At 31.1% G+C, this 25,197-nt stretch overlaps 2 protein-coding genes across 5 annotated transcripts in view; one reads left to right on the top strand and one right to left on the bottom strand.

Annotated features, from left to right (window-relative positions):
- Positions 1-15,596, bottom strand: part of moody (G-protein coupled receptor moody) — a 101,984-nt gene extending 86,388 nt beyond the window's left edge. For 2 of the 4 annotated variants that reach the window (XM_077426851.1, XM_077426853.1), the window contains exon 1: positions 15,528-15,596. The gene's annotated coding sequence lies outside the window, so the exon portion shown is untranslated. Of the gene's footprint in view, positions 1-12,461; positions 12,764-15,527 lie in introns of those variants that run through there. The other 2 variants (XM_077426850.1, XM_077426852.1) reach the window with 1 other exon arrangement.
- LOC143908981 (G-protein coupled receptor moody) overlaps positions 10,631-25,197 on the top strand; it is a 231,153-nt gene continuing 216,586 nt past the window's right edge. Inside the window, exon 1 of the mRNA XM_077426844.1 lies at positions 10,631-10,703. The gene's annotated coding sequence lies outside the window, so the exon portion shown is untranslated. The remainder of the gene's footprint in view (positions 10,704-25,197) is intronic.

Here is a 25,197-nt window from a genome sequence, read left to right as displayed (position 1 = left end):
ATTCGAATATTAAATCAAGATATACTAAGCATAAATTTGAATGAATCTTCTTATCATAGTTGCCATTGAATTCCATCTCGTTTTTACAGCCAATAATAATTTCAATCTTTTATTTTCTTTTTTCATTATGATGTCTTGTAAAAATGTATATTTCGCCGGTGACTTCTTAAATATTCGTATTATTTTTCTGATGTTTTCTAAAATTTCGTAGAGATTATCGATCGAAAAGTGATTTTCTTCAAACTTTTCCGTATTTAATGAATAAAAATCCGTTTCTTAACATGTAGACATTTCATCTTCTCCATTATCTTCATTTTTACCTACCTCCTTTACGTTTCACATGGCTTTCGTGTTAGTGGTCATTTTTATTTCTTATCCGATCATTTTCATACTTTGCCATATTGCTCATTTTGGTCATCAATATACTTTAATGTATCGTCTGCCATTACGTTGGAGATAAAATATCGTATACAACGCGTTTTGAAAACGGGGCACGTAGACATTCTTGACGTTTAACAAGCGTTCGTCCCGTATCTTCCAACTTTTTCGCCTTGATATGGTCATATCACATTTTAATTGTTTAAACGCCTATAATTCACTCTATATTTTATAAAATTTGCTCTATAGGTTCTCGTTATCTCTAATATATAAATATTTATAGTTTTAACTCTCATATGTATATATAAATTTCAAATTTGGCGTGTAGCTTCTTGTAAGGTTATAAACGATATATATTGATTTTTGGCCAAATATGTCAAATCTGACATTTCACGGCTAAAAGTATATCTCTTCACGGAGTTTTATCTGCGAGATAAGTATTCAATAAGAAGTTATGTTGTATCTAATTTTTAATATGATTTACAATAAGCTTACATACATTTAGTTTTTTACAATAAGCTTACATACATACATACATCACATACAATTAGTTCAACAGCAACCCATAACCTCAAATTTCATTGTTTATTTCTCCAAAACAAACTTTCTAACCAATACAAGCTTCTAATCAATACACAGATCAATCAATGATAGTTTTATTTTTAGTTATCAGCTGATTTTTATCACAATTATCCACATTATATGATAATTTTCTTCATAATCGTCGGCTTCTTCGTCATCACTATTTTCATGTTAATTTTGTGTATTTAGTTATACACGGAAAATATATACACGAATAATATTCGAATAGTTGATGAAATATTCTAATAACGAATGGCTGAAAAATCAGACGAATAATTTGAATACTCGAATATTCGATTGGGATCCCTAGTTGATATATATACGTATGTACATACGTTGTATATACGGGAACGAAATGAAGCAATTGGAAAATTAAATTATTCAAATCTAAATGGAAATGAAATGAAGCAAGTGTTTCAAAATGAAATTCACACCACGGAGCTTTGAAAGCTGCAAGTGCCTCCACTGTGATGCACGTTTTTATATTATTGCTACCCTGAGGTTCCGTATCGAGAGCCTCTCGCTGCACTCTATTTACTTCAATTGCATTTTATTTTGCTCGCATTATTGGTCCTGTGTCACGGATGCAACGTTGCACTGTAACGTCACCAGGGAAGAACCGACACAAAAGGCTTTTCCTTGCTCGTGCTTCCTATCTAATAGAGGAAACTCGCAAGGGAAAATCTCTTATGCAACACGCGGACTATTGATAGTATAGGTATATTGAAAGATTGAAAAAAAGCTGCCTTATATTCGAATGATTGGACACGAAATATTCGATGTCTATCTACAAAAAAAAACCCCCTTTAATATGATTCGTGTCTGTTTCAATTTATATATACATATCATAAGATTAAAAAGGTCATAGTTTCCTATTCGTAATCCTACCACACAGTATTTCATTGTTTTTTTTTTTAATTTAAACCCCATTTAACAAAAGTACATCAAAAGATACTGCATTATTCATTCACTTAATTAAAAAAATTCCTAATCTACGTAATTAAGTATTAAAGTGAAATAATTACTAAGTACACCGGTTGATTTATTGCTTAGAAGTTTGTTTTTATCGAAAGTTCTCGATCTTTTATTTATTTTTTGGAGAATATAATCAAGTGGTTTAAGAGAGCTTAAATTGGAGAGATAAATTAAACAGGATGATCGCGCAAAGTTTGCCGTAATTGATTGAGTAGAAGAAAAAACATATTTTTTAATATACCTAGAATTTCATTCAAACCAATCAGACATTTTAATAAAAAGCACACATTTTTAATATGAATAGAACGAAATGTTTTCCATCTATTCTTCTATTCGCAGTATTAAAGTGTGCTTTTTATTCACATTTAATTTTTATTTTATTATCTTATTTTCAACAGATTATTTTCCCTCAGCAAACAACACGCAAAAGAGTGACGCTCGTTTTGTCCCAGCTCAAACTATCTAAACGTATCATTTTCGTGAAAATTTCGGTTCAAACTCTCTAGCATACCAGAAAAGACAACTTGTTATTATTTTTTTCGATATTATACATACAAAAAATAGATAAAATTTTCAAATGCGATATCATACATCAGCCTAATGTATCGTAAGAGACGACCGATCTGGCTCGGACGCCTGCGAATCATTGTCCTTTTGTAAGTTTTTCATTCTTTTGGACATTTCAGTGAGTGGGTACGTACACACAGAAGCCTTACGAGGGACAAAAGACGAGACAAAGCCTCCTCGGGAGCGGAAAAAAGGTCAAATGTTATAAATCAAGCGTCGGACGCCCAACGACAAAGAACGAGCAGGTCGATACGATCCAAATAATCAACCGCACCCACAAAGAGACAAGTTCTAGTGTCTAAATTTTTAATTTTTTCATACTCATATTTGCACAGCGTCGTGAATAGACGTAACTCTGCGTCGAAAATACAAATTGGGGATTATTAATATAATTAAACTTTCTTTTCCTTTCGTTCGCATCGTTGCGTCATATCTATTTGACGTGTAATTAGCGGCTATTAAGGCACGCACACAATTCGTTACAATTTAGCCGTTTGTCCATCCATTCATTTAAGGCCATTCGTGTGAAGTCTAATTAAACAAAAGGGTCGTGAACTCAAACCCACATGCCGGTCCAACTTAAAATATACCCTCTTTTCAGATTACAAAGCCACACTCGATAACCTGAACATCCATACACATACATATGTAATACGAACACAGACTGTGTATGTGCGACTTGCAGGAAATCGACTAAGCATCCGATAGACTATTTAAATAAATTTATAGGACCATTCATAGCATCTGTATTGATCTAAGCATTTTTAAACATGTACTATAAAACTCTAAGGGATTTTATTCATTTTTAAATTTTCAATACAACTATTTAAATTAACACGAAGAGATACGCATGTTGAAAATTTTGATGTGATCAACCTTGGTATGGTTTTTTTTTACTTTTTTTAGTCAATTTAGCCATTGTGGTCAATGAATTTTTTTATTATTTAAGAATACTTGGGAAAGGCGGCATAACCAATATATCCAACAGGTTTCTTAATAAAATAAAAAGTTATACAAAAACTATAATATATGATAAAAAAACAAAAAAATATATAAATAAGGAACTCAAAATAGAGAAAAATAAAATAAACAATTAAAAAATAAAAAATAAGATAAAATAAACAATTAAAAAATACAAAAAAATAAACTGCAAAAATCCATTTATTTTAAGAAATCGTCAGGTATATTTTTAAAAAGGATTAAGTACCAGAAGTAACTAATTCATTAGATATTCCGCTGGACTATTCCGCATTTTATAACCACTATATTTGAAAAGAAGGATTCTCTAATTATTTTGAAGTGAATGCGTATCTTTTTGTAGTCCGAGAGTTTGACCCCTCAGATGATTGTTATTTGGAAATGCAAGGAGGATTATCAGAGGATAATCATTGCAATTATTATTTATAATTTTATAAACTTCAATTAGATCACATCTCATTTTTCTCGTCTCCAAAGTGGAAAGAATCATTATTTTTAATATTATATCAGGTCATCTTTTATGTTTAATTGAAATTGATAATATTTTTCATAAAAAAAAAATTAAATATTGTATTTATTTTAATATAATACGCGTTATAGTCGACACGATCGAACCGATCTACTAAAATAAAACTTTGGCGATTTTGCTTCTTAGAGACATCTTCTTCTTCTTTTTTATTCCTCTCCTCGTAGGAGGTTGGATATCATGACATATATCTTCTCTCTATCCATGGTTGCCCTGAAAAGTGTTGTGGAGTCACATTGGTACTATCCACGGAGATTGCCCATCCATGAGATGCGTCTTCTACCAACGCTTCTTTTCCCTTGTACTTTCCCCTGCAATATGAGCTGTATGATTTCATATTTCGGATTTCTCATCACATGACCCAGGTATTCGAGTTTTCTGCGCTTCACGACGCTTAATAACTCTCGTTTTATTTTCATTCGTTTCAACACTTCTTCATTTCGGACTCTGTCCACCCAGGGGATCCTCAACATTCTCCTGAAACACCACATTTCAAATGCTGCCAGCTTTTTCTCTGTAGCTTGAGTCATGGTCCAGGATTTGACCCCATAAAGAAGTACTGATAGAACGTAGCAGTGTAGAATTCTCATCCTTAGGTCAAGATTGAAACCTCTATTGCAGAGGAGATCACGCATCTTGAAGAAAGCGTTTCGCGCCATCTCTATTCTGATTTTAATCTCTTGTGAATGGTCCCATTGGTCGTTCAACCAGCATCCTAAATATTTATATTGATGCACTAGTTCAATGTTTTTGTCATTTATTTTTAGTGGCGTGGGAGGCATTTCCAGTTTTTTTATAATACATAATTTGTGCTTTTATATATGGACAAAAGGAAATGGCAAATGATTGTAATAGCTTGAAGCCCTTACTTGGAAGATCAAATACTTAAAATTGGAAAGAGAAGGATAAGAAGAAGAGGAAATTAAAGCATAGTATATCTTTATATCCTAGGAAAAGTTATATAATTTTAAATAATATAAAAAAAAAACTTTTGTAGCTGACAGTCCCTTCCAAAGTAATGACTTATACATTTTTATATTAAATTAAAATCATTTTTATCATTACTCCTTTGCGTTGTTAAAAAATATTCAGGCAGATTTTATGTAAAAATGAAAGTATATATTTTATGAATTTCACTCACTTTTACGATTCGATTAGAAGTTAATTAAAAATATATTGAAAATTCATTACTAATATTGTATATATAATAAAGGTACGTCCTTTCATTATCAATTCATTAAGTCTCAAACAACATATTACTTTCTATTTGCAGACTATTTAGAAGGGCAATTAAAACCGAGGCGAGAGCACGCACAAATTGCTTCCTTCTTAAAGTATTATGAAATTTAATTGCATCTAATTGGATGCACCAATTGTTCAGAATTGACTGTAATATCTTTCAAAACCAAAAAAAAAATCCTAGTACATCTCTGCTGGCATCTGAACGTAATATTCTCTTACAAAGTACATATAGGTACATACATAGGCGACACGTCATGCAATTGACTTAATTGATAAACGTCTGACGGTTCATTCCGAAAGAAAGTATGTAACAGTAGGTGGAGATGATGATGACAATTGGACGGTAAAAATCTCCTCAATGAAGCGTAAAAGTGGACAGAATTGAATTTACGATTTACGAGATATTATTTACACCTATTAAGAGTAGCACCGAGTTGATCTTAAACCGACGAGTGGGTTTTATGCCACCGTGAATTTGAATACAATGAACGGTTCACAAAATTTACAATGTGAACGTTTTGAATGGGCTTTTTTTAGAAGGCGATTAGCGTCATTGTGTTTGGAATTTCAATTTGATACTGCGATCAATTTCGACGCTACTTAAATAGACAGTGTTGACAATTCATTAGTACCTTAGCGTGTCTATTACATTGAAAGAAGTGAGCAATTGTTGATTTTACAGTGAGTGAATTTAAAATTAGTGTGTGGATTTTCGTATTGTTGTTTTGTGCAAGGAAATGCTTGGCACTCAAAAAGGTGTGGCGCGGCTTTCAACATCAATATCATAATTGATGTTGATATCCACGGCTGGTTAAATGACCTATCCAATATCATATATCCACCAATTATATGAGTATGTATAATATGCTCGTACTTTTCTAAAAGTCTCTCCAGTAATTTTAAATATAAATTTTATATGTAATTGAAATTTAAGCGTCTACAAATTTTTTTTGTAAATATACAAATATAAATATAAATATATTTATGGGCAATAGATCATTGCAATTACAGACTTGATTGGAAAAAAACATTATTTTCAAACCAAACGCCGGATGTTGCATATTCATAATGTACATATTTATTAATATTGAAGATATGAATACAACTGAATACCTTATTGTTTTTTTTCCTAATATTAAAAATTCCCACAACCTTGTATTATATGTACATACATACGGAAGCAAATTTTCCAAAATTACTATACATATATATTATATATCTTCATAGTTTCATTAGATGAATTATTTGATTCAAATTTTATTATTTTATTAAATATTTATTTTTTTATATATTTCACTATACGTATATTTATTGTTAGGTATACTGTTTAATACAATATGTATTTATGTATGAATGTACATATTATATAATATATTAGCCCGGAAAAACATATACAGGATGTTATTAAGCTGAGTGCAAAGCCTTAAAGAGTTGATAGCTCATTTCGTTTAGAACATTTTGAGCCACCCATACTCTTACCCATTCTCGTATTTAAAAGATAACTAAATTTTCTTTAAGAGGTAAAACCTTTTTACTTACCTCTTATACAGTTCACATGGTTTTCGTGTTAGTGGTCATTTTTTATATCTCTTATCTCTTATCCGATCGTTTTCATACTTTGCCATATTGCTGATTTTGATCATCAATATACGTTAACGTATCGTCTGCCATTACGTTGGAGATAAAATATCGTATACAATGCGTATCAAATATCCAGAATCTCGGGTACGGTGACGTCTATGACGGTACGGCAAGCTACCATAATCTATCTTCAACCTTTTCGCCTTGATATGGCCATCAGATTTTAATTGTTTAAACGACTATAATTCACTCTATATTTTATAAAATTTGCTCTATAGGTTCTCGTTATCTCTAATATTTAAATATTTATAGTTTTAACTCTCATATGTATATATAAATTTCAAATTTGGCGTCTAGCTTCATGTAATGTAATACACGATATATATTGATTTTTGGCCAAATATGTCAGATCTGACATTTCATTAAAAACTGCCTGCTTAATGCCATTTATTTTAAGATATCATTTATATACATATGTACATACATATATACGGTATAATATACATATGTATAATAGGAGAGATAAAAAAATTAAATTATTTTATTACTCAATATGAATAATTACTACTCATACATATGCATGTATTATATGTTCAATGTTACTCATAGCCATCTCGACGTTTGACTCATCAAATTTTACTTTCTTATCAATTGCGTTGTAAAATATTAAACAATCTCTCCACAGTTCAATGCAATAATCAATATTTCAAACAAGACTAAGACACAGTGAAAGGCACGATTGAAACTGAGGAATAATGTTCGATTCGAATACGTGACATTGTTCAAATTATGCACGCGTCAGCTTTTCATTACAATTTTACAACAACCTGTCACCACACCGATGAATCAAATCGGCAAAAAAAAGCGGAAATATTTGTAAGACATATCACAATATTATAATAATAACAGCAACAGCGCATAAACAAAAACACACAATATAATCAATCATACAATTTAGCAATCGACAGAGCGTAAAGCGTAACATTATAACAAGAGATGCTACATCGATACATACATATTTAAAAATAGAAACTAAAATCGTCATAAGAGAACACGTACATATAATAAAACATAGACTTTATACAACAAGTGTGTCAAAATCGAACGAGAATGTTATATTATATTTATTCAAGTGCTTGCTTTCAATCGCGAACAACATCTAAATCCAAACGAAATAATTTAAATATTTAATCATAAATTTACCGACTTGTTTTATATTACATTCACAACACGTGTGTGTATTTTATCGACCAAATACAAACTCATCAACAAAATAAAGCGTATTGTATGCAATGTTTATTGTTTACAATGCGAGCAAATGTCACGTTTTCGCTCTTGACCCGAATCGATTAGCCTCAGACTGCTTTCGATATCAATTTAAATCAGTTTTTTTCAACATTTTTTCCCAATCATCAATTATATACAATACGTTATGTAAGAACAAACAGGAAACCGTCTTAACAATAGTTCAATGAAACTCTTAACTGAGGTTAAATGGACTCGTAAAGATTGAGTCACACTTCTTAGCCGGTTGGTCGGTTACCTTAGCTAGTGTTTCGTGATTCATTCGTATGAACGTAGGTAGTGGAATTTGTGATTCATTTTCTACGAGAAATAATTATCGTACAGGTAGTTAGTTACATAGGTGTGTGTTTGAATTAATCAATTGATGAATGGATGCTGGTATGTGCTGTGCGTATAAATCGAGAAATTCTTTACAGAGTACCATTAATATTAATCGATGTAATCCCGTCAGACTGACAAGCACTAGTTGACCCATTTAACCCGATTATATTATAGGTACTACATATGTACATCCCAGCACAGTTCTAGATTGGTACAAATTTGAACTTATAATTAATTTGGAATGTTACATATACTCTAGTTATGTATACAACTCCTCTTAGTTTATACTCGCAATATATACGAAATATATATTTAGTACATATTTCGTATATACATATTTAGTAAATTTACACGAAAAAAAAGATTAGTAAAATTAAATCTTATATGTATTATGTATTATAATATTTCAAATGAAAATAAGTGTATAAATGTACTGAGACCGAAATTAGTACTCGATTTTAAATGTATACGAAACCTTGAACTCGCTGTCAAAACAATAACGGAACACTTCACTAAGTGGAAAATTGATCAATCCAAAATAAACGCGATCTTCTTTAGTGGCAATCCAAAAATGGCGAAAATGAAAATTCCGAAATGGCAATCAAAAATAAATAAAATAGTTAAGAATAGTGTTAGACAAGACAATACAATGGGCTCCTCACACAGAGACTGCGAAATGCAAAGTCATACGTGGCATGTCCTCAATATACCCAATATTCAATCATCATTACAAAATAGAAAAAAATGCAATGCCTTCAATACTAACTACTCAAAATCTAGAGTAATCCGCAATTAATTACAAACAATCATTATGATCATATTAAATAAATTTTATATTTTCCCATGATGCCTTTACGGGTTGGCCATGAGCGACACCTGTAGTATTAAACTTGTATATATATATATATATATATATATATATATATATATATACATAAATTTGTAGATTAAAAATTTGAAATCATATTCAAATATTGGTGACATTGTGGTTAGGAATGGTTTTGAGAGTTTGATGACGAACCGTTTCAACAATGAAATCAGATAAATTGTCAATCTCTGATGGGAAACGATCGACCTTAGAGTCACATATCCAAGGTCTGGCCAGCAGCATAGCCAGGGATTGAACCCGTGACAACACAATTAAAAGCATAACACAGTAACCATTGATTATATTCGATCATTGTGGTGCATTGAGAATTCCCACAATACTCAAAACTTTAAAACAAACAAATAAATTGCACAAATTACTAAAACACTATTTGCTTTTAGGCTTTAGTTAAAAAAATGTATTTATAAAAAAAGTATTATGAGGTTTAAAAAAAATCCTATTATACCACAAACACTAACGTTAAAATAATAGAAGATATAGAAGAACTAACACGAAAAATAATGTATTAATTACATAGATAATGGTCATTGAATTAGTATCTATTAAATTGATAACTGGCTTCCCTCGATAAAATAAACGAATTTTTGTTATTAATCCACAAGAATTTACCGATTTAAAGTTCAGCACACTTCCAATTAACCCTTTTAATCGAAAACAAAAAATAGTGTGGTCAGAAGACTATCTCAATAAACATGTTTCAATAGAAAATACTCAATAAAAAATAGTAATAACAGTAGGAAAAAATCCCAAGTGAAAATACGTACTTTTGATTTTTTATTTGAACTGGATGACTATTTAGAGAGATTTGAAAGCTAGAAAGTACTAAAAATGGAAGATAAAATACCCGACTATAGATTTCAATATTCATTTTGAACAGGAAATTGACAGATTTTGAGACATCGAGCGAACAACACCAAGATATAGAAAAATCGCGCGATTTAAAAAACACATATATCTCTGAATCTCGAGCCAATCAACATTTTTTATTACCAGATTCGTGTTTACTGGGCATAGATCTATAAGAAAAGTCATATCTCGTCTCTGAACCATTTTTCGTGTCGAACAGTGTTATTAGAAAGATACGACATGCATACATATGTATATATACATATATATGTATATATAATATACAAATTCACTTCAGAACAATAATTTAATTCACAGTGCAGTTCAAATTTACCTCCAAACCGAACTCCATTCGAGACGATTTTAATTAAATTATCACCACATATGCAATAACTCATTGTAGATCGAAATGCCTCAGCTTTTAGCGCCTGAAAAACGATAGACATGTCTGAAACATGTGTCAAGACAGTTGTCATCGCACCGGACGACAAACGAGACGTCATTCTACGAAAAGTAAGAGTTTTTTCTACCACGCACATAAAACATCACGTTGATATTCTGATTTTTTTACGTAACACCATAAAAAACCCCGAGCTAAACTTTGGCAATTAACCGAGACATGTCTTGGGAACTTTCATAACCGAGCACATGTTCTATGTAGACTTTAAAACTCGACGGACGATCCATCATGCGATAATAAAATTTCAGTACATTCATCCTCGCTTCCGAATTCGACAACCGGAAAAGCGTGACAATATATTTTTTATAAATTTTTAAAACCATCTTTGGGCAGGTTTCCTTTGATGCTTTCCCCGTGACAAATTGATATTCCATTCGCGTAGTACGAGCTACCGAATAATTGATTCGCAAAACGAAGCAAATAAGTATATGCGATGACGTTATATTACTCTTACGGAATGAATTACAAATTAGACTAACAAATTTCAAATGAATCTTTACACCTACATATGTATACTATTCAAATCCTAGTAAAATTATTATTAAAATGAATCATTGTATGCATATTAGTAAACCATATTGAATGCTTCCTTTCATATTTGTTATCTTTTTCGGAAAATATATTATACATATGTAGATAGGCATTTTTATTTTAAATTTTTATAGAGTTCGCATCCGTAATGTTGTTACTTATTATATGTATCTATCCAATCCCAATATTTATTATACACACAGACCACAGTATGCCGATAAACTATCTTTAATATTCAAACAGTAAATGTAGACATTTTGACAGTTGTTTTCGAAATTTCACTTATCTGTCACATACATATGTATGTATATGTATGTACATATATTGTAATATGAAATCGGAGAAAAGTCGGCATAATTAATTTAAATACGTGTTATAAACAACGAAATTATCTTAATTACATCCGTATAATTAACAGCAGTCGGAAACTTTTGCAAAATTTAATTTAAAATTTATTTCAGAACGTATCGCAATATTTGCTTCTTATTAAAATAAAATAAGCGGTTTGGGAGATAATTGAATTCAAGAACTTAAAATAAAGGACATCTATAAGGAGAGGTACCATTTTCGGTCAACTTTAAAAAATAAAAGGAACCGATAAGATTTTCAATTCTTTCAATTTCAATAAAGAATTTCAATAATCGATATTGAGTTTTTGTTTGATAGGACGAACAGTGTTCAAAAAATACCCAAAATACACAGACACACACATTTTTTACAGATCATGAAAACGTGATAAGTGATCCGAGTTCGAATCAGTCAAAATCTCGAGTTCGAATTTTCGCATGATCGCAAAACTTCATCTACTGTTACTACGTACACAGATAAAGTAAAAATATATATACATATACATATATGTATACTGGATTTGGGTCACTTAATAAATTAAAGATTACGTGAAATTATCACAATGGAATATTATTAAAATAAAGTGAAAAGATTCGTAGAATAAAATAAATTGAAAAAATTTTTATACAGAAATATGGAAATTATTACGAAAAAAACAGTTCAATGTTTGTATTTTAAAGAGCAATAATAAATTCCACCAAACGGAAGCGGAATTTCACTCCGCTTTTATTTATCTTCCATTACATTTTCCGTTCAAATATTGTGTTATTTACAATCGAATTCAACCGCGATAAAAATTGTATAAAATAATCGTTCCAACGACCAAACCTCGACGTGCAATAATAAAAACTAACATTCACAAGTGTCGCTCATCGTAAACGAGCGAATTAATATTATTCAAATTCAATATCGATAAGATAATCTCTACTGACCTTTTCTTACGTAGAAATAAATTATTTATATAACGGTAATTAAGTCACTTGAACACACTGACACAGACACACAACACGCGCGTCACTCAGTTCGCAATTTTATCGTAGAAAATTCGCGACACGTTGATCAACAAGTAGAAAAAAGCAGTCAGAAGAAACAGCTTGACAGCGTACTGCATTTCACACGGTTGTAAACGATGATGTTTTGAATTTGGCGCGGTTTTTGTGCGCACGCGCAGCACAACGACCGGAAGACTACTTTGCCGGTCGACAGCAACAACTACAGTGATCGCAACAATACTAAAATCCCACTCCAGCAGCGGCTTTGTAATGACAGTTGGGTACATGATGATGATTGCAAAATGACACATATGTACATGCATATAAACGTATGAGCATGATTGTATTGTCGCGATGACGAGGACCGGGAATACAGAATCGCTCGGAAAGTATTGTATATAAAAGTTGAGGGTTTGTGTTGTGAATCATTGAGTTTCATATCATTAAAGAAAAACATTGACTTATTTTAATTTGTATTATGTTTTAGAGGTATTTTCAGGGCGTGGGTTCAGAATTTTTAATATGAACATTGCATCATTCTTGGCCTTATAATAAAAAATGATTGTTTTCTACTATGCAAATCAACGTTAAATACCATCAAATTTAATTTCCAACATATTTATGTATAATCCATATCTTACACTAACCGTAGATGGTTTTTGAGATAGCTCGAAACCATTTTTTTTTAACTTTCATAACCGAGCAACGCCGGTTAGTGAATTTTTTTTTTGAATTTATATATTAAATACCTCAATTCCGCAACGCACAGTGAAAGGCCGATACGTATATAGTAATTTTTTTTTTAAACTTGAAAGGCAACATTTATGAATAAATTAAAATGTGCATTATCGCAGAATTTTCTAATTGATAGTACATAGTCATCTTTTGTACGGAAATGTTAAGGATTTATATATATTCAAGCATTTTATTATATATAATACTAGCTGAACCCGGCATGGGTTGTAATGCCACAATAACGCATGCAATTCCCGTTCCCGTTCTCGTTCCCATTCCCGTTCCCGTTCCCGTTCCAGACAGACAGAAAAACATTGATTTGATATACATATATCTATATATATATATATATATATATATATATATATATATATATATATATATATATATACATAGATGCATAAATCTATGTATACATATGTACAAATATAGCTAAAATAAGTAGATCTAATGTTGAATTAGGATTAAGAGTCCAATACCGGTACTACCGGTTATTTTTTAACCAAAATCCAACCTTCGGTACGATCGTTAGTACTGAAATATAAGACTTTCTACGTATTTTATGTTAGTTTAAATTTTTTGAATTAAAAAATTAAAATAAAAAGTTATATCGGCTAGTTTGCATAGATTAGTCAAAAAAGGAGTCAAAATTTTAATTTAAAAATAATGTTTTATGTTTAACAATATTTAAACATACTGGTGGCCTATAATACGTTTATTCTGCTTTTCCGAGATTTTGGACATATCGAATTAAAAGCAGTGATAGCAATTTGTAAATTAAATCAAACAGAAATAGTGTTTTTGGAATTGAAAATTGGACTTTTGCCACTTTCAAATATAACGGGTCATTTAACATTATTTTTAACCTCCTGTTCAAAGCGTATCATAATTGTAAAATCAAAGATAAACTATGCTGAAAATATCGTATAGGAAATAAAAAAAATACGTAAGTGCTTTAATACTTAATTTTTTAGTTTATGTCAATACATTGTACAACGAATACAAACTTTCTGGTAGCAAACACAGTTGAAAAACGACTTTGGGGACATGGACCATATTTTAAAAGATTGTCGTTTGCATATATGTACATACATACATACATACATATGTGCATGTATTATATAGCGTATTTCTGCTATAAAACCGATTATTGATTTTTTACTAGGGTCTTTTTTTACTTTCGGTATCCAAATATTGATTTATAACTGTCTGCTAACAATGAAAAGCCTCGTCGCTTTCCGATTTTATCGGAAACCTATATTTTCACTTAAAAATTATATGAAATTTATGAATATGAATATATAATATTTAAAATCTAAAACCATTCCTTCCACACAAAAAATCTTCAACGCAAGGAGCACGCAAGAATTCATTTAATTTTTTTTCATAACATTTTATATAAAAAAAAACTAAAATAAATAAAAGCATTTGATTAAAACAATAAATGATTAACATTTATAATTTTATTGGTAATTACTGAAATTTTACTGCACCAAATGTTTGAATAAACCAATGCCGGTAAGTTTTTCGGTAGTACCAGTAGTGACAAGTGTCGGTATTTTTGGAATTCCTTATAGGGATGAAATGCATTTGGGAAAATTAATGCCGTGAAGAGAATTTCCGGTCAATGTACTTTGCCACAAATGATGCAAAGCTTTGCATTGAATGAAAAAAAGAAGAAACATAGAAGAAGAAAGACAAACAGTGAATAACCATGTCTGAACCATGTTTGGTAAGACTATAATAGCTATTCGGTTCGAAAGGTGGACAAACATTCTCAAATTGAGTGTAAAATAACCCTTGGATATCCAGAAGTGAGATAGGCAGACGAATTAAGGAATATCTAGAAGAGCATTTCTCCAAAAAGACAAGAATGAAAGCGTGTTGGAGACGCATTCAGCCAGAAGTAAAAGATGAATGATGATAAAATACATAAACATATAAACATTGAATAATCTAAACAAATTTTTAACATTCCATTAGCATTGAACCGTACTGTATCACATTTTCACACCATAACATCTTAAAATCGTACACACATCATAATAAGAAGAAAAAAAAATTATACATTGAATTGAAACCGATTGAAATGATGACGACAATTAAACAAACATTAAACATTAATCGAGCTTTAATCATTCGAGCCTCGACCATTCTCATACGGAAGAAACAATAACACAAAACACACACACACACACACATAAATCTGACACACATTCTGTATTCAATTATAAACAAACTACATAAATAATAAACATTCTACAAACTCACCTTATTTAGATTAATAAACCGTACAAGGCGAAACACGACTATCTCAGTCAGTCCCCTTTCAAAACTATCGCATTTACATTTTGTAGTACATATAATACACAAATATATCGCACGCTCACATTTACGACTTACCGTGCACAGAAATGAGATAAGTGATGTCAAGGTTAAGATGTACAGTTTCGTCACACCGGGTACGTTAACCATACAGTTAACCCTCAAGCAAAAAAACATAACCAAAACCCAAATATTTATTGAGAGACCTCGATCGAATATGGTATCGGGTGCCGATAAAAGGTAGACGTTCGTCATCATCATCATCGTCATCATTTCTGGCCGGTTAGTCATCGAGCAAGGCCAAATGCGTTCACCTTCGAGACTCTTCAACGGATCCAGCCGATGTTCTGATTGTAAAAATGACCTAGAAATCGTTCGGAAGCGTAATAGAGATTATTTATTTGTATGTAACGGCTAAAGTGGCATGAAAAGCACGTGCGAGCATCCAAACGTAGAGACAACATTTATCGATGTAAATTTCCGCCATATATGAATATTCAGAGGTTCTCAAAGTGCACGTCGCGTATGCTGTGTGTGTATACTAATCTAACGATTGAATTACATATGCATAATAGCTTTCTACATTGTATAGTCTTAGTCAAAGTCAAATTTCGAAAACCATATTAGCGCCTATTAAATACACCAAACAGTATCGAATTCGGAGCTTCATCCTTATATATTTTCAGTTTTGAAGAAATAAAGAGACGTATAAAATTAGGATGTAATGCTTTTGAGCGAATCAGTTCCGTTTTTAAATCCAAATGCCACTGTGTCTGAAGAAAAAGATCTTCGATCAATGCGTCTTCCCAGCTATGACGTATTTTTAAAATTTATTTATTTCATAGAACACTAGCTTTTACAGATCGCTCCAAAGCGACGAGTGCACTTGTACAGATACAATACAATCAATATACATGCATCAGCATTTTATACAATGCGATTTCATACAAACATCCACAGTGAAATCTATGGAGAAATTTTTGCAGCATTTTATAATCAAATTAGCCAGCAGCATAGCTCGGTCGTTAAGCTTCTGCTTAGCGTCAAGAAGGTACCGGGTTCAATCCCGAATGAAAATGAATTTTTCAGAGTATGCTGTTGGTCAGACCTGGATTTGTGACTCCAGGTTGATCGTTTCCAATCAGAGTTTGCCAATTTTCTCTGATTTCATTGTTGAAACGGTTCCCGGAAAAAAAATTGGCTAAAAATCCTTCCTACCTACTATGTCACCACTATTTGAAGTTTGATTGATGTACAATAAAATTTATGTACAATTCATAGATGTCTCGTTATTTTGCGAGTTTTTCAGTGTCTCGCAATTCAACGACTTGTAATAAAAAATGCTGCATTTGTATTTGTAATTGTAATTTGTAATTGGCCAGGAAGGCGCATTGAGGATTTACCTGTAAGGCCTTCCTGGTATATATATATATATGTAAAAAAAAATAAATAAATTAGCGAACCTCAAGACGCTGAATAACTTGAGATTAGTAGGAAAGATAGGAAAGGAGATGCTAACTTTACAGGAAATGTTTCAATGAAAATCAGAAAAATGTGCAAACTCTGATTATAAAAAATCGACCCGGAGTCACAAAACAAGGTCTGGCCAGCAGTGGGACTTGAACCCGTGACCACTCTGCTCGAAAGCATAATATGCTTACAATTAGTCCATGCCATATTTTACATATGTACATATCTGAAACTTGGGTATTGAACGCTAGACTGCTGCATAAAGCCCAATGCTCTCAAAGAAGTATGGAACGCTGCATATTCGAGAAGAGAGATTGAAAATGGAATACGTGGGTAATAAGTATGACAAGGCTAGTTGATATAATGGAACGAGTAAAGATAATGAAATGGTAATGGACGAGTCACGCAGCTAGAAGAACAGACGATAGATGGACGAAAGAAGTGCTCGAATAGTACCAGAGAGAATGTAAAAGGCAGGGCAGATGAGTTGATGAAATTAGAAAAACGTTTGAGATTAGATGGATGAGAGTTGCCTAAAACAGATATTAATGGAAGCGTGTTGGAAGGTCTTTATCCAGTAGTGGATAGTGAATGGCTGTAAATGATGATGATGATATTCAACTTAGTGTTTTTATATTAAAAGGTTTTTATTATTAATAAGTGAACGTTTGAATATTGTTCTCATTCATCATACATATTGTAGCCGTTCATGTTTAGAGTAATTAATAGCACTTTCTTTTTGTCAAAATATTATTGATATGAACTACTTTATTCATATAAATTTGGTTAACTAAAATTCATTCTATAATAATAAAAAATATAGTCAGAAATTAAATAAATTGATAATAAACATATATTTAAACCGTCTGAAAAACTAACTGAATAAAATTTTGCATAGTAGTTCTAAATAATCTTACAGGTTTATATATATTTTAAATTTATTTGAACTATTTTTTGCCAGAAAGATTATTTGGTTTGAAGAAAAGCAATTATTATTTTTAATAATTTGGTGGATTAAAATAAAACCTTAGACCACTTTATAAAGCTTAAACACCAGTAGCATAGATCAATGGTTAGAGTGTAATACTTTCAACTGTGTGTTCATTGGTTCAATACATGGCTGTGCTGCTGGCCAGACCTTGGATATGTGATTCCAAGGTCGACCGTCTCCTATCAGAGTTTGCCAATTTATCTGATTTCATTGAAACGGTTCTTACATATTGGCAACCCTGACATATTTCTCGCAAAATTCAAGTCCATAGATGTCTCTATGATTGATAATAATCGGTATTTGTACATATGTGATTTGGCATTGAATAATAATTTTAATATTTATGTCAATGTTTGACGACATATGTCGTGCAAAATACTATATAACCTTTCTTTATTTTCAATAAATATATAACATTTTAAACAGTATACTATATCCCAGAATTTGAATGAAGCTCGGCACTTAAACTTAGTAAGGCTATAAAACGCATCTGTCTCTTAACTGCTTAAATTGTCAAATTAATTAAAAAAGTATTACTTTTTCTATATAATTTAATCCGCAATAAGGCTAGCTTCCTTTGTGCGAAGGATCTTCAAAGACAATAGAAAATTTGACGGACAATAAAGTTCGTTATAAAAGCGATTAACCATTTTAATTTCTTTAGACGTATTTTCATTATTATTATTTTTTAACTCAATCGTTTATAATATAGAAAATTTCATGGGGGCAGTATGGCTTCATTTAACCCATAATTGCCGCCATCGCCAGTCGCTAATTAAATCATCATCGGCATCATCGCCGCAATTTGGATCGTAACGGCCAGCTGCCGCTAGCAGCTCACACGAAATTCGGTGCCAAATGAATCATCCCGACATTTTGCCGCAAAACACCGGGAAAATTTAACTTTTTTTCCGAGGCGGCTCGTAAAAGATAACCGACTGAAGAAAAGTCGTAGACAAAATATAAACAACGGGAAAAACATTGAATAAAAGTTCAAATGAAAGTGGCCGAAATCGCGCTACTGGTCATAACGGGGTTATATAATACACATTCCCAAACTATTTTATTAAAAATTTACAACCGCAATAAAATGAAAAATAGATTCGCTTTTGCGGAAAAGACTTTAGTGCGACATTTACTAAATGCTATTCTTTGTCTAGTGTTGCAATCAAAAGTGAGAAGGAGTTTTATGGAAAAATTAAAACGTTCAACTATTCGGCGACCTTTTCTTTATGGAGTGAGACAATCTCTTGCATTTTTTTTAAATTTAATCGCTTTGAAAAACGATTTGATGTCGAAAATATTTGATGACGATATTATAATAATGAATAAACAATCGTTTTTCTTTCAATAATATACAAACATATACACGGTGACCGGAAAAATGCACTCGAGATAGTTGCACTCTCGAGACATCCAAACTTTCAAAGATGCTCAAGAAAAACTAACGCAACAGAGTTCCACAAAAAAGCGTCAAGGGGTAATCATAATTCACTTGGTAACCTTAACATTATTTCCTGTAGGTCGAATATCATGCACTTAAATTGTAAAAAATTGACCTTGTATCAAGAACTTTAATTGAATATAATTCAGTTGGCAATTGAATGTTTTAAATATTTTTGAAGAAAGATGACATAGTTTTGTTTAAAACTGAGTTGTCATGGGTTGTCGTTTCATCTTAGCCTTACGTCTATTGTGAAATATTTCACTTGCTTCCTTATCATATTCCGAATCATAATGATTGGTAAGTTCATTCAAGAAGATAATTCATTTTATATCTTCCATCTATGATTCAATATGAATGGATGTTATTTAATTAATTGAACTAATTTTGACTTAAACATTTATTAGTCACTAATAAACAAAGCTTTATTACCTTACGCCTACGGTAACTAACAAAGTGAGGTTTAATTTGACAGACAAAGAAAGGAGGTTATGGACACAAACATACTTTATTGGAAATATAACGTTGCCAGTTAAAAAAGTGTGACTCGTCAATTTAAAGTGCAAATTAAATTAATTCCAGTGATTACAATTTTTCCATGTGCAATACACATATGTATTTGTTGAATGGTGGAGTCATTTTTAATGTTGAATATATTCAATTAAACTTAAATAATTTGTTTTTTGTGCGATATAAAATTTATGAGTGTATGTAAATACATATATGAAAGTAAAAATGGTCAAAATCAAAGTTCAATTAATAAGCGCCCCCTTTTCGTGCTGCTATTTACATGCAGTTGCCGGTCTATGCTGTGCCAATATGAATAGACCTTAGCACGTAAAAAAGTTAAAGCCCAATACATTGAGATAATGTGTAAATGAGATAAGCGAATGAAAAAAAGCTTGTAAAAAAAGAGGAGATCTATTAGAGAAGGTACCAGTGAAACTAAAATTTTAAATTGGAACGATAAACATGTCAGTAACTGATACTAAGTTTCAGTGTGATAAAATAGACGATGTTCGAACTATCTCTAAAATACACAGATAATACACACATACACATCTACTACTTTTTTTCTAATCCATGGAAACACTTTTTTTTAATCCATCAGTAAATCGATTTTGAATTAAAATCAGTCAAACTCTCGAGGTCGAATTTTCGCATGATCACAAAACTTCATATATTCATATTATTTTCCTAGAAAAATTAAAGTCTTATGGTAAGAAGCTAAGAACAAACTCGAACGTGTGACACAGGACCTGCTCGTAGTTTCCAGCTGTGATGGGTGTATCTTCATGTCGTTATAAATTGATACGATCTTATTATTTCGATAGGTTTCCGTACATTTCTTCAAATGTAGGAATCACCGCCATCGATCACTGTCAATATAAGGATACAATCAAAATTTAACCAGCAGCGTGGATTAGTAGTTAGCATATGATGCTTTCGAACAAAGTGGTCTCGGGTTCGATTCCCACTAGTTGCTACTGATCAGACGTTGGCTATGTGACTTGACGATCGTTTCCTTTTAGAGTTTGATATATTTGATCATATTTTCCTTACATAATGCTTACAATGCTTATATATAATGTTTGACTTTATATGTCGTGTTTAATGTAAAATATATATAAAAAATATGTATTTATAATTCATATTTCTTGATCTGTATTGTACACTCGTTGCATTGGACCGATCTGTAAGACGAATGTGCATTATTTATTGAAAGAAAAAAATAAAAAATAAGAAAACAGGGCATAAATACAGATTAAGCGTGCAAGTTTTTTTGTAAGTGTAAAGCTATCTAAAAAAAAAAACACGTGCCACGTACCACTCTGTGTGTCTGCACATTAAAGATTTAAAAAAAGTTACAATCGATGATCACTCTAAGATACATAAGTATTTGGAATACATATACGATATATTATTTTCAATTTAATATCTCGTTATTATAAAGATCACTGTAACGTACATATGTTGTTATAGGTAAAAAAATTCAAAAAATATTTTGTAAATATACTTTATATCAAATCGAATCAAATAAATCTCATAGAAAAGTTCAACGAACTATGTATGTAAACACTAAAATGATTTTAAATATACTGTAGAAAAAGCTTGAGTTGACACTGTCGAATCTTATCTCGAGCTCGTTTATATACAAACAAACGACATCGTTTTCAATTTATTGCCGAGTAAATTTAATATATCGAAAAGGGCATTTTTATACACACGTACATAAATAAAGGGGGTTGAAAGAACGAAACGAGACAGACGGCATACACATTCGTCTTGCTCACACACAAACAATGCAAATATCGGTATGAAGAAAATTAAATTTGCAACAGTGACGTGCGAAACACTGTGATTACAATTTACACAATGTGACGCTGAATAATGTATAGGTTAATCGAAACCAGAGCCCGTCAACATTTCACCGATGCAAATCAATTACGAATCATTACTTCATTTTAATATGCAAAATTGAATTTACAATACGCAACTTCTGTCCAGAGTCTGTGTACAAATTTCGCGTCGATTCGCCGCAGTTTGGCAATTAATTACACTTCGACCGTGGGGACTTTGAGCCGTTGAATCCCGTTAACCCTTTACTCGCCGCACAATTAATGCCCGACAACCCTTAAACTTGAGACTAACGTCGTTACTCACCATCGCACGATGTTTTTATCCAATTTGTATGAAACTCGATAGAAACCGCATTAAATCTATAACGGAACATGTCAGATCATTACGAGCGTCTATGATTTTATTAAAAAAATATGGCTGTACATAGATATGAATATTTACATATGTATGCACATTGTTTTAATGATAGGAAGTATTCAGTTCCGTGTCACAATTTAAAGTTCCTCATACAGCTAAGCGGTTCGTTTTAATGAGGATGTCAACATTTCATATTGTACCTATCGTACTGAGTTTTGTATTCAATTCATACAAAATTTAGTTTATTTATAATTGCTTAGAAAAAAATGCAATTCGAAGAACTCCACGTGCGTTTACATATGTACATTTCCGTTAAATACGTCACCAGTAAGAGTATAAATAATGTACGATTAAGGATGTGGTTTGAACTAGATAAAATAATGTTTGATATGTAAACGTTTCGAAGAAATATATATTGGTATATAAACGGAAATTTTTATCTTTGCACGTACGTTATTAAATGTTTGTAAATATGTACAAAGAAAAATCCCCGATAAATAAAGTAATAAAAAGTATAATATTTTTATATTAAAAATTTAACGATTGATAAGATTAAAAGTAGGCCAGACACGTAATTTAATATTTAATAGTTAAAATTTATAACCATACGATATACAAATATCTACATATGTATGTGTTGAATTTAATCAAAACACTCATTCGCCTGAAATATGATAAGTTTAAACGTTATGTAATGCGTATTGCATTACATAACTTACAAGGCGCAAAAATATTTATGAATTATAAAATTAAAGCTTTTGAAAATATTCATGCATTTTAACACAAATCACTTTAATATGATATGAGATTGAATAGAATGCATTTGAATACTTTGGAGGTGAGAAGAATGAGAGGTGATTTAATTGAAGTCTAATTATAAAATTATAAATAACCATTACAATATTGTTCTATGATAAAACTCCTTACGTTTAACATTAACACTCATTTAAGAGGTCATAATTTCAGACTCCAACAATATATTTACTTCAAATTAAAATCCTACTTTTCAAATAGAGTGGTTGAAATTTGAAAAGTCTATCCTTCTTATTTGGAATAGTAACTTCTTGTAATTTAATAAGTTACACCTTTTTTTTAAAGTTAAGTTTATCTTTCGTATTTTCTCTTGTTTATTTTATTTTCGTCTGTTGTGAGTTGTTAATATTTTATTTGATTTACTTTATTTGTATTTATGTACTGTATGAATGTATTAATTATAAAATTGATATAAAGATTTGGTTTAAGACCAACTTTGAAATTTGAATATAAAATTAAATTATAACATACTTGTGGTTTTACCCGGTTTCGTTCGGTATTTGAATTAAAAACCACTTACATGGCTGATCTCATAGTAAACATTCATTTGTTCTTTTTATTAAATTTATTTGATTCGAAAAAAAAATAATTCAACAACAGCAAATCAGAAACGAATTTTTTTTTGTGAAATCGGAATGGGAACTGAAACAGGAATCCGGAACTTGGGAAACGGAACTGAAAAAGTTATCCGGAACCGGAATTGAAAAAGGATTCCGGAACCGGAACTGAAACAAGAATCTGGATCCAGAACTGAAACAGGAATCCGGATCTGGAACTGAAAAATGAATCGATATCATCGTGTATAGAAAATTGGATTTTTTCGATAACGTCACAGATTCTACGAACCAAAACTTACATAAATACATACATACATACATACAAAGTCTCTTTCCAAATTACAATATATATTAGATGTATCAAAAATATGAATAATTCTTTTAAAATAAAATACACTTGCAGATTTTAATAATAACGTCACTTTAAATAAAAAATGACCCTTTGCCCGAAGATAAAGATCTTCGAACAACGTGTTTTGCTTGTGATAGCGTATGGATGTGAAAATTTGACTTTGAACGGCAAGATGCTACACAAAGTCCAATGCACTCAAAAGGAGAATGGAACGCCGTATGCTCGGCATTACGAGGAAAGATAGGAAGCGAAATACGTTGGTGGGAAGTATGATATTAAATGATTTTATATATTAATAATTGTAAAAAAAATATTAATAATTTATTGATAAGTTTATTAAAAATTATTATTCATTTATTAAAAATTATTAATATATTGGAGATAGTGAAAAGATTGAAATGTAAAGGGGCGAGTTACGTAGGACGATAAAGGTGGACATAAGATGTGCTAGAATGGTACCCGAGAGAGTGTAAAAGGGTAAATAGAAGACCGCAAGGAAGATGGGTAGACGAAATTAGGAAAATGTGCGGGGTGAGATGGATGAGGGTTGCAAACAGAGACGAGTGGAAGCGTGTTGGAGAAGCATTCGTCCAGCAGTGGAAGGAGAATGGCTGCAAATGATGACTCTTTATTTATTTAGCGCCATTTACATTGTATTATAAACGCATATGTGTAAATTTGGTATTGCAATTTTTTTAATTAGCTTCAACGCAAGTTTATGTATATAACTGAATAAATATGGTATTAAATTATACATATAATATTTATGGTTTCAATATATGAAAGTGGTTGCCACATGAATTAGTTATTTTATGAAAATGTGGTTCACACATGTTTTCAACATAAATATTATATATTCTATGTCCATATATGCAACTATACTTCTTGAAAATACACGTTTAAAATGTTATTTACGGTATAAAACTTTAAATTGAATTTAAAAACATTCATATAAATTATAATATATGAATGTGTTTCATACATACACAGTGGATTCATATATGTATATTTAAGCACGTCTTGAATGAAAAACTTTCCCCTTCATAACCCTCTCGTTTTTTATTTCCGCCTCGACGACTACTCTTCAAAGTTAACCGAAAATCCAAAAGAGAAAATAAGCTTCTAGTATAATATAATATTATGATAGTATACGTGTATGTGTGTGGGCAAAGAAAAGGAGTCGATGAACTCTCATCACTCTCCCTCTCTTTCGCTATTTGGCGAGATATATCGAAAAAAAAAAATGAACGTATACAAAATAAACATATAAT

Source organism: Arctopsyche grandis, chromosome 3 (assembly GCF_051622035.1).
Source record: "Arctopsyche grandis isolate Sample6627 chromosome 3, ASM5162203v2, whole genome shotgun sequence".
Taxonomy (NCBI): domain Eukaryota; kingdom Metazoa; phylum Arthropoda; class Insecta; order Trichoptera; family Hydropsychidae; genus Arctopsyche; species Arctopsyche grandis.
This window is presented reverse-complemented; position numbering and strand designations above follow the sequence as displayed.